The sequence below is a fragment of the Nothoprocta perdicaria genome, unplaced genomic scaffold (genome assembly GCF_003342845.1).
Source record: "Nothoprocta perdicaria isolate Ctin4 unplaced genomic scaffold, notPer1 scaffold_7, whole genome shotgun sequence".
NCBI lineage: Eukaryota > Metazoa > Chordata > Aves > Tinamiformes > Tinamidae > Nothoprocta > Nothoprocta perdicaria.
Window position 1 is genome coordinate 1,562,290 of NW_020455976.1, and position 6,941 is coordinate 1,569,230.

At 50.3% G+C, this 6,941-nt stretch overlaps 1 long non-coding RNA gene across 2 annotated transcripts; it reads right to left on the reverse strand.

Annotated features, from left to right (window-relative positions):
* Positions 1 to 841: 841 nt before the first annotated feature.
* On the reverse strand, positions 842 to 6,310 carry LOC112957176. Of its 2 annotated transcripts, none has more exons than XR_003251168.1 (3): positions 6,232 to 6,310; positions 5,602 to 5,672; positions 842 to 1,118 (listed from the first exon to the last, which is right to left on the reverse strand). It is a non-coding gene; the product is annotated as an uncharacterized LOC112957176 (long non-coding RNA). The 2 variants fall into 2 exon arrangements; XR_003251167.1 differs by lacking the exon at positions 842 to 1,118 and adding an exon at positions 3,430 to 4,014.
* Between the last annotated feature and the right edge of the window lie 631 nt (positions 6,311 to 6,941).

A 6,941-nucleotide genomic window follows, 5' to 3' on the forward strand; every position in this document is an offset into this window, starting at 1 on the left:
AGTTTGCCCGGCGAGTGCCCGCTCGCCACAGYGGTTGTCGCTCCTCTAGCACCTCGGAGGGCTGGGGAGGCCATTAGGGGTTGCAGGTCCAAAAAACAATCACATTCTGACAAGAACCCAACACCCGAGAGCAACTGGAGTTAGCACAGCCCCTTGGGAGGTCCCTTTTCCAGCAGCAGTTCACCCACTCGGAGGAAGGACAGGAGAAGCAGCCCCATGACACCAACCAGTCCATGCAGAGGTTGTTCCTAAACTGAGCGGCACAGACTTCTCCCTGCTTCTAAGGGACACAGGACACTAAGGGTCTATGCACTTATACATAGCTATGCGAGTATCTAGGGAGCTGCAAGGTCCCTAGCAATCCCTCATAAATTGCCAAATGCTGACACTGATGTGCAGGGGCCAGCCAGACCCTAGAAATTCTCCACCCTGCTAGGTGCAGTGCAGACAAAGCAGATTGCTCTGCCCCAGAGAACTAGCAAACTCATGACTATCTCAGCCTGCATACACTTCCACATATGCTAGGCTGCCTGTTCTGTTGACCTCTGCGGCCTGGACATCAAACTAGCATTAACCTGCAGAAAAGCTCTGTGTGGGCAGGATCACAAAAAGTAGACATTATTTTATTGTGTATTTATCAGATGCAAAGGTCACATCTGGAACCCAGGGTATAGCACACATCTGAAATCCCACCTTCAGGAGTCTCAACACAGAGGTCCAACCAAAAAAAAATGTTTAAAACATATATATGCATGTATATATTTCCAAATGTCCTGCAGGCTATACACAAGTAGGACAAGGCTGTATAGAGCTGCACCTAGGAAATTCCTGCTTTTCRTCTGTTTAGAGATGGTGCCAGTCACCAGGGCGATTTCACCCACACAGTGACACTGCAGAGACAAAAGACTTTGCAAAGCTTAATAGCCACAGAGTGCTTGGATTTAACTCTATTCCTGTGAGGTTTGGATTTTGAGATGTCCTCTCTGTGGGTTTGCAAATGCAGCCACATGCCGTCCCAGGAGCGCCTGGAGAGAAAAACCCACCGGCCTCCCAGATGAGTGGGAGCAGAAAGAAAACCAGCATTTCAGAGATGTTCAGTTGCTTTTGTTCCACAGTTCCTAAGTGAAACAATGGGAAAAGGTAGTTTTCAGGATTTGGGCCAAATTAAAGAGTCTTCCTTCCCCAATCCCCAAAAGTTTAATTTTAGGTTTAATAAAACATTTAATTGGAAGCAATGTATCTTAATTCAAGGGGAAGCAGTTTTTAAAATTAAAGTAAATAAGGTAATAAATTATTTAGAGCCATTCTTTAATTTGGAAGTTTTGTTTTCAGCTGAGCAATCAGCCAAATTCAAGGTGAAACTCAGCATCATCTCTGTGAGCCCACATTTGCCTTGGTCAGCRAATAAAATATTTACCACCTGTTTCAGCTCCGTGTTGTTGGGCATAAGAGGGTCTCACCAAAGGAGGGTCAAACTAATCCACTCTGGGATTATTTTGCAGCCACAAAGGCACATTTCTATGTTGCTTTGCACACAAAGACCAGCACTACAGAGAGCCAAAGATGCTGGGGCTTGTTCTGCAGGTGGAAGGACCCAGTCCCCAAGCTGGGAAACACAGGATGGGTTCATCCGTGGGGAATCAGACACAGAAATCACTCAGCACCCTGAAGGACGGTATGGGACTAAGAGCAAATTTGCTCCCTGGTCCTTTTAACACAAGAAATCACTGCAGGCCACTCAAATTTAAACTTTTCCTAAATCTCTACCCAAGCTGCAAATCACTTTGCCACACACCATACACTGTGCAGCCCTTGTGAAGCCCTGGGCTGTGATGAGCTTGCCAAAACTCAGCTTTCTGTGCTCTGGGATAAAACCCAGCAGGTTTTTGTGACAGAAATGATTGGGTCAGAGCAAGAGGGACTGGATCCACATCTCTCTTGCTCTGAGGTGCACACACCAAGCCAGCTTAGGCTTCCAGAGCAAGACAAACGCCCAAATTTTTGCACTTTTCTGCAGCTATTTCAGAGCCAAACCCTTCCCAACCTGCCTCTATCTACAGAGAGGTCCCTTACTGGAATCCTGCCTCCTGCTGATGGAGGAGGGACCAAGGACAAGCTGGATAAATCCCYGCAAGCAAGGGGACCCTGTCAGGCAATGGGGTGGCAGAGCCACAGAAGCACCCAGACATCAGCAGGTTGTCCCTATTCCAAGCAGCCAGGTACCTCTGTCCCCAGCACACATGGAGCCGGTGGTGCCGATTCCAGGGGGACAGGCAGGACGGAGCTTGCTCAAGCAGTTCCAATTAAACCCGGTGGAATTCAATCTTTTACTCTTAATAAACTTCCCTGTTTCCTTGCCAACTCCCCTCCGGACACCGAGACGCTATTACTCCAAACACAACAGGAAAGGGCTATTTTTTTCTGCAAACTTTCTGACTGAAGAGGCAAGCATGATCCCCCCTAGCAGGATCCAAGCCATTAGGATCTGGGAAAATTAACTGCAAATAAACATTTGAGGAAGGGAGGAGGGGGAGACAGCACTGCTGAACCAAAGCAGGAGGGACATGCACACACACTTCCCAAGATGGGAAATGCTCGTGGTTGTTGGCCACTACATGCCAGTAAGTGGGGCCTAACCTGGAGATGGTCGCTCGTATTTGGCTGCAAGCACATGGATCTCCAGGAATGCTGCCCCTTATCCATGCACCAGCACAGATCCTTTCCCTCCTGTAGTTACATCCCTTTGAAGGGAGGATTAAAGAGCCTGGAGCCCTGTCCCCACCACTAGCCCCACTCAGCCTTGTTTGCAGGCTCACGGATACAAGGGAGTCCCACAGCCCCCCTCATCCAGAGCAGCCCCATCCATCCAGGGGTCCTCATCCCTGCATGCTCTGTCTCTGCTACCAGACCCAGAAGATTTAGCACAACCATCTCCCTGCTCCCAAAGCCCTGGCCGCAGCTTTGTGAGGAGGGAGCCACCTCCTCTGCTCTGCTCTCCCTGACAGATGCCTCAGAGCCCGGGGCCGCAGTTAAGGTGACAAGACTCAGCAATTCTTTATGAACATTTCATTCCCGCTCGCTACACGACGTAAATTAGATGGTGTGTTACATTCGGGCAAGAAGCACGATATGTCACTGTGGCGCCGGCCCATTGGATGGAGAGGCTAATCCTGCCGTGAATTTCATTACTGCTTTTATGCCATCGGAATTAGCTTGGTGACAGCGAGCCTGATTGTCTTTCACTAGGGGTTTGCGGGTGCGGAAAGGCCTCCTCCCGGCGGGAGCACCACAGGGTGACCCCGCGCTGCGCCCTTGCTGAGCGAGGGAGCGAGCGGTGGCCGGCTCGCGAGGAAGATTACGGTTCCTCCTCCCTGATGGTGGGGTATATGGGAATAAGTGCCAGAACTTGGTGGTTTCATGCCCTTGGCCAGGGGAAGAGGCACAGCCTGGGCATCACTCCCTACACGTGGGTGATAGTCTGGCCGCATGGAGTCTATTTCCCTTGGGATGTCCCCATGGAGAGTCCCAGGAGTCCACATGAGCCAAAACAAGCCTTGGCTTTAGGCCAAGCAAAGCTAGATGAGTTGAGTCCATCCTGTCACGCAGGGATAGAACCAGGATGGGTAACAAGGTACATATCTCCTTTATAGAGCCACTGTTGATCAGAAAACCAAGCCAGGAACAGACAGAAAGCCTATTCCTCATTTCCATTTCTTCTGTCACCTTGGCCCATCCCTGGTTTTACACCTCCACCAGGCTCCCCTTGCTCCTTTCCCATGTTTAGGGGCCCCCATACCCCTAACCAGCAATCACATATGTGCAGGTTTGTGCCTGCATCTTCCTGAAGCGCTTGGCTTTCCTCCCGGTGCCTCCCAGTGCTGCTGCCATTTACAAGGTTTAAAATGTCAGCGTGATGCCCTCCGGGGGTCCAAAGGAGATTAAGCTGCAAAGCACTTGAAGGTTGCAGATGACATTGGTGATGGGCTGCCAGGCTGATCCAATCGGTTCTGCGCCCTAGCACAAGTTCAAAGGGAAAAAAAAAAACAACCACAGGGACAGAGCAATTGATCATCACTGCCTACCATCCCAGCATGTCCCTAGGGCTCAGGCAACGGGGCTGTTTTCCTGCACGGCTCCAGCCTCCCTCTGCAATGCTGGTTCACCAGGGAAACCACCAGGCTTGGGAACAGGGCTCAGCATTCTCCAGTGCTGGGTAAGGCCACTGGAAAAATGCACAGGCTGCTTTAAAGGCAAAGCACCTCCGGGAGGGGAAAAAAAAAAAAAAAAAAAAAAATAAGTCAAAACACTTTGAGAGGAAGGTCTAGGTATGTAGTCGCTTTGGAAGTGCTCTGTACTACAAGGATAGATCCCTTTGCTCTTTTTTGCTGTCCCCCTATCTATTGATGCCCAAGATAGGCACCTTTGCATGATTCAATGCTCAAAGCACCACTTTCACTTAAAAAAAAATCACTATTCACTTAAATATCACCCGGTTCTGTTTGCCTTGAATGCCCTGCACAAGCATTTTGTTGAGAGAAAAAGAATCCTTCCCCAAAGCAGGAGAGCTCCTACATACACCTGACAGGGAACCATTCCCCACCTTTCGAGAGCCAAATCCCAGGTGTAACTAAAGGACAAGTTAGACTTAAAATTCATCCCAGGTTGCACCTGAGAGGAGTAATGGTCTATGTGTCACATACTTTGGAAGCCCCGTCAAGAAACCCAGAGTAACACTGAGACCTGCCTTGGGCCCTTCACCCACCCACACTCCAGCTCTCAGGACCATGAGGATGAATTGCCTTAACACACATCTATTAGTCAAAGTGCTCTCCCCTTAGGTAAGCACTTTGGGAAGCTTGCCTAGTCCCTCGCAGTAATACTCTATTAGCCCTTCACTCTAAATCTAATTAGGGGGAGGAGGAGTGGGAGAGGATGGGGAAGGGCAGGAGGAAGTTAACCAACCGATTTGGGATGATGAACAACATAAGAGGTCCGTCAAAGAGGAAATAAGAAGGAAAGCAGCCAAATCTCATGCACCTGCATGAGAGGTAACTGAAAGGAGAAGAACAAGGAACAGGAGGAAAGAGCTGCCAGCTCTCACCCAGCCTGGGATAGCTCCAGGGAGAGGGCAGGACACAGTGCTGGCTGTGGGGGCCTGGCTGGGGATGGCAGCCCATAGGAGTTCTGGGGGGCAGTTTTGTTGTTTGGAAGTGAAAAAGGAAGAGAGCAAGGTAAGTCAAAAATAGGGATGGAAAGTAAAACCTTATTCATAGCCCTGGTCACTGTTTCCCCCAGTTCAGTAGCCCTCCCCAAGGTAGGTGCAGCAAGAGCAAGTCAGTGTGCACCACCACAGCGCGACGATCCCTCCTGCCCAGCTCTGTCAACACCTCCAAGCGCCCCAATGATGACAGGAAAAGCAGGAGAGCTGGGCTCAAACCCAGCATCCCCACCCCAGAGCCCTGCTGGCTCTAAGAGCATCATTTCCCTCCCTTCTCAAACCTCTCCTCTTTGCCCCACAGCTCCCTTCTCCAGGCTTTGCACTGAGTCCGTCTCACTGGGGCAGGGCTCCTGGAAGGCACAAGTGGTCTCAGCTGAACTCACCTCCAAATAATGGGAAGCCTTGGACAGCTCATTCATTGTACAGTCCAGAGCAGTTAAGACAAGGCCAGGAGCTGTGCAGAGCAAAAATAAAAAAGTCACAGGGACTTCCCATATCATATATATATATCAGCCAGCTATAGCTCCATCGGGAACAAAGGTATTCAAGCATTGGAAAGAGTGCTTAGCAGTAAAATAGGTCCTGGAAACCCTCGGGCACTATTTACTGGGAAATGAATCTACCTTGGTGACTGATCACAGCCTTTTAACCTGGATAAATCAGATGACAGATAAGAGCATCTCCCAGGTAGCCCTGCCAGCAGGTACCTCCATTACACACCCATCCATTTCCAATGGATTTGTCACCAACCTGGGGACATGTCCCCTGCCATTTGGAGCAAGCCCTTTGAGGGAACCGCATTGGGATGAACTAGCAGAGGTGCCTGCCCTGTTTGGAGAAGCTCTGCTCTGCTTTTCGGCAGGGAAGGGGAGGAAGCTATTGCCACCAGCTGCTCAAGGAGAGGCCAAGGCAGCTGCAACACTTGAGGACTGAACCCAACTGTCTCCAAAACCCCAAAGCACCCAATATCCCAGCACCAGAGCCCTTGGTGGGGAGGAGTGAGCATGACAGACCCTTGCACCCATGCCCAGTGGAGGTACACCAGACCAACAGGCTTCTCTCCTCTGCAGCAGGTTTTCCAGGCTTTCACAGTATTGACCATTGCAGTCCCAAAAAGGCACCTGTTCTTGCACCTTATAACCCAATTGTCCCCTCCCTCCTTCCCAGCATTGCTCACACCCAGGACCAGCTGCTGATATTCAAGGGAATTAATTACCCATCCTGAGATAATAACCCTAATCAAAGCACTGGGTGTAGAGGAGTTAAAGGGACAGTGTCTTGGCTATGGTGTGGAGCTTGAGGTTGGACACTTCTGTAACACTTCAAGTCATCAATCTCCCCCAAAAATAGACTTGTAGTGAAAGTTTTGCTGACGGGAAAACCAAGTGGGGAGGATGTGAGTGAACCCCAGCTTTGGCTTTGCACCTTGGATTGACATATTCTGGAAACTCCAGACTTTTCCCAGTGCTTGTGCCTTAGTGTGGCAGTTAAAAATGAGAAAGTCAAACAGCATCTCTTAAGTTCCAGCACACTGGACCCCTCCCCTCTGTGCCATGCCCATGCCAACAGGGTGCCGAAGGGTGCACAGAGCAGGCCCAGGGGATCTACTGGAGCTGGAGGCGGAGCACAGGGCATGGTGGAGCTCCCATTGCACCAGAGCCTGCACAGGGATGCTCTGCGTGCTGCAAATCATGGAAACCAGACAGCTGCATTTTCTGGCAGT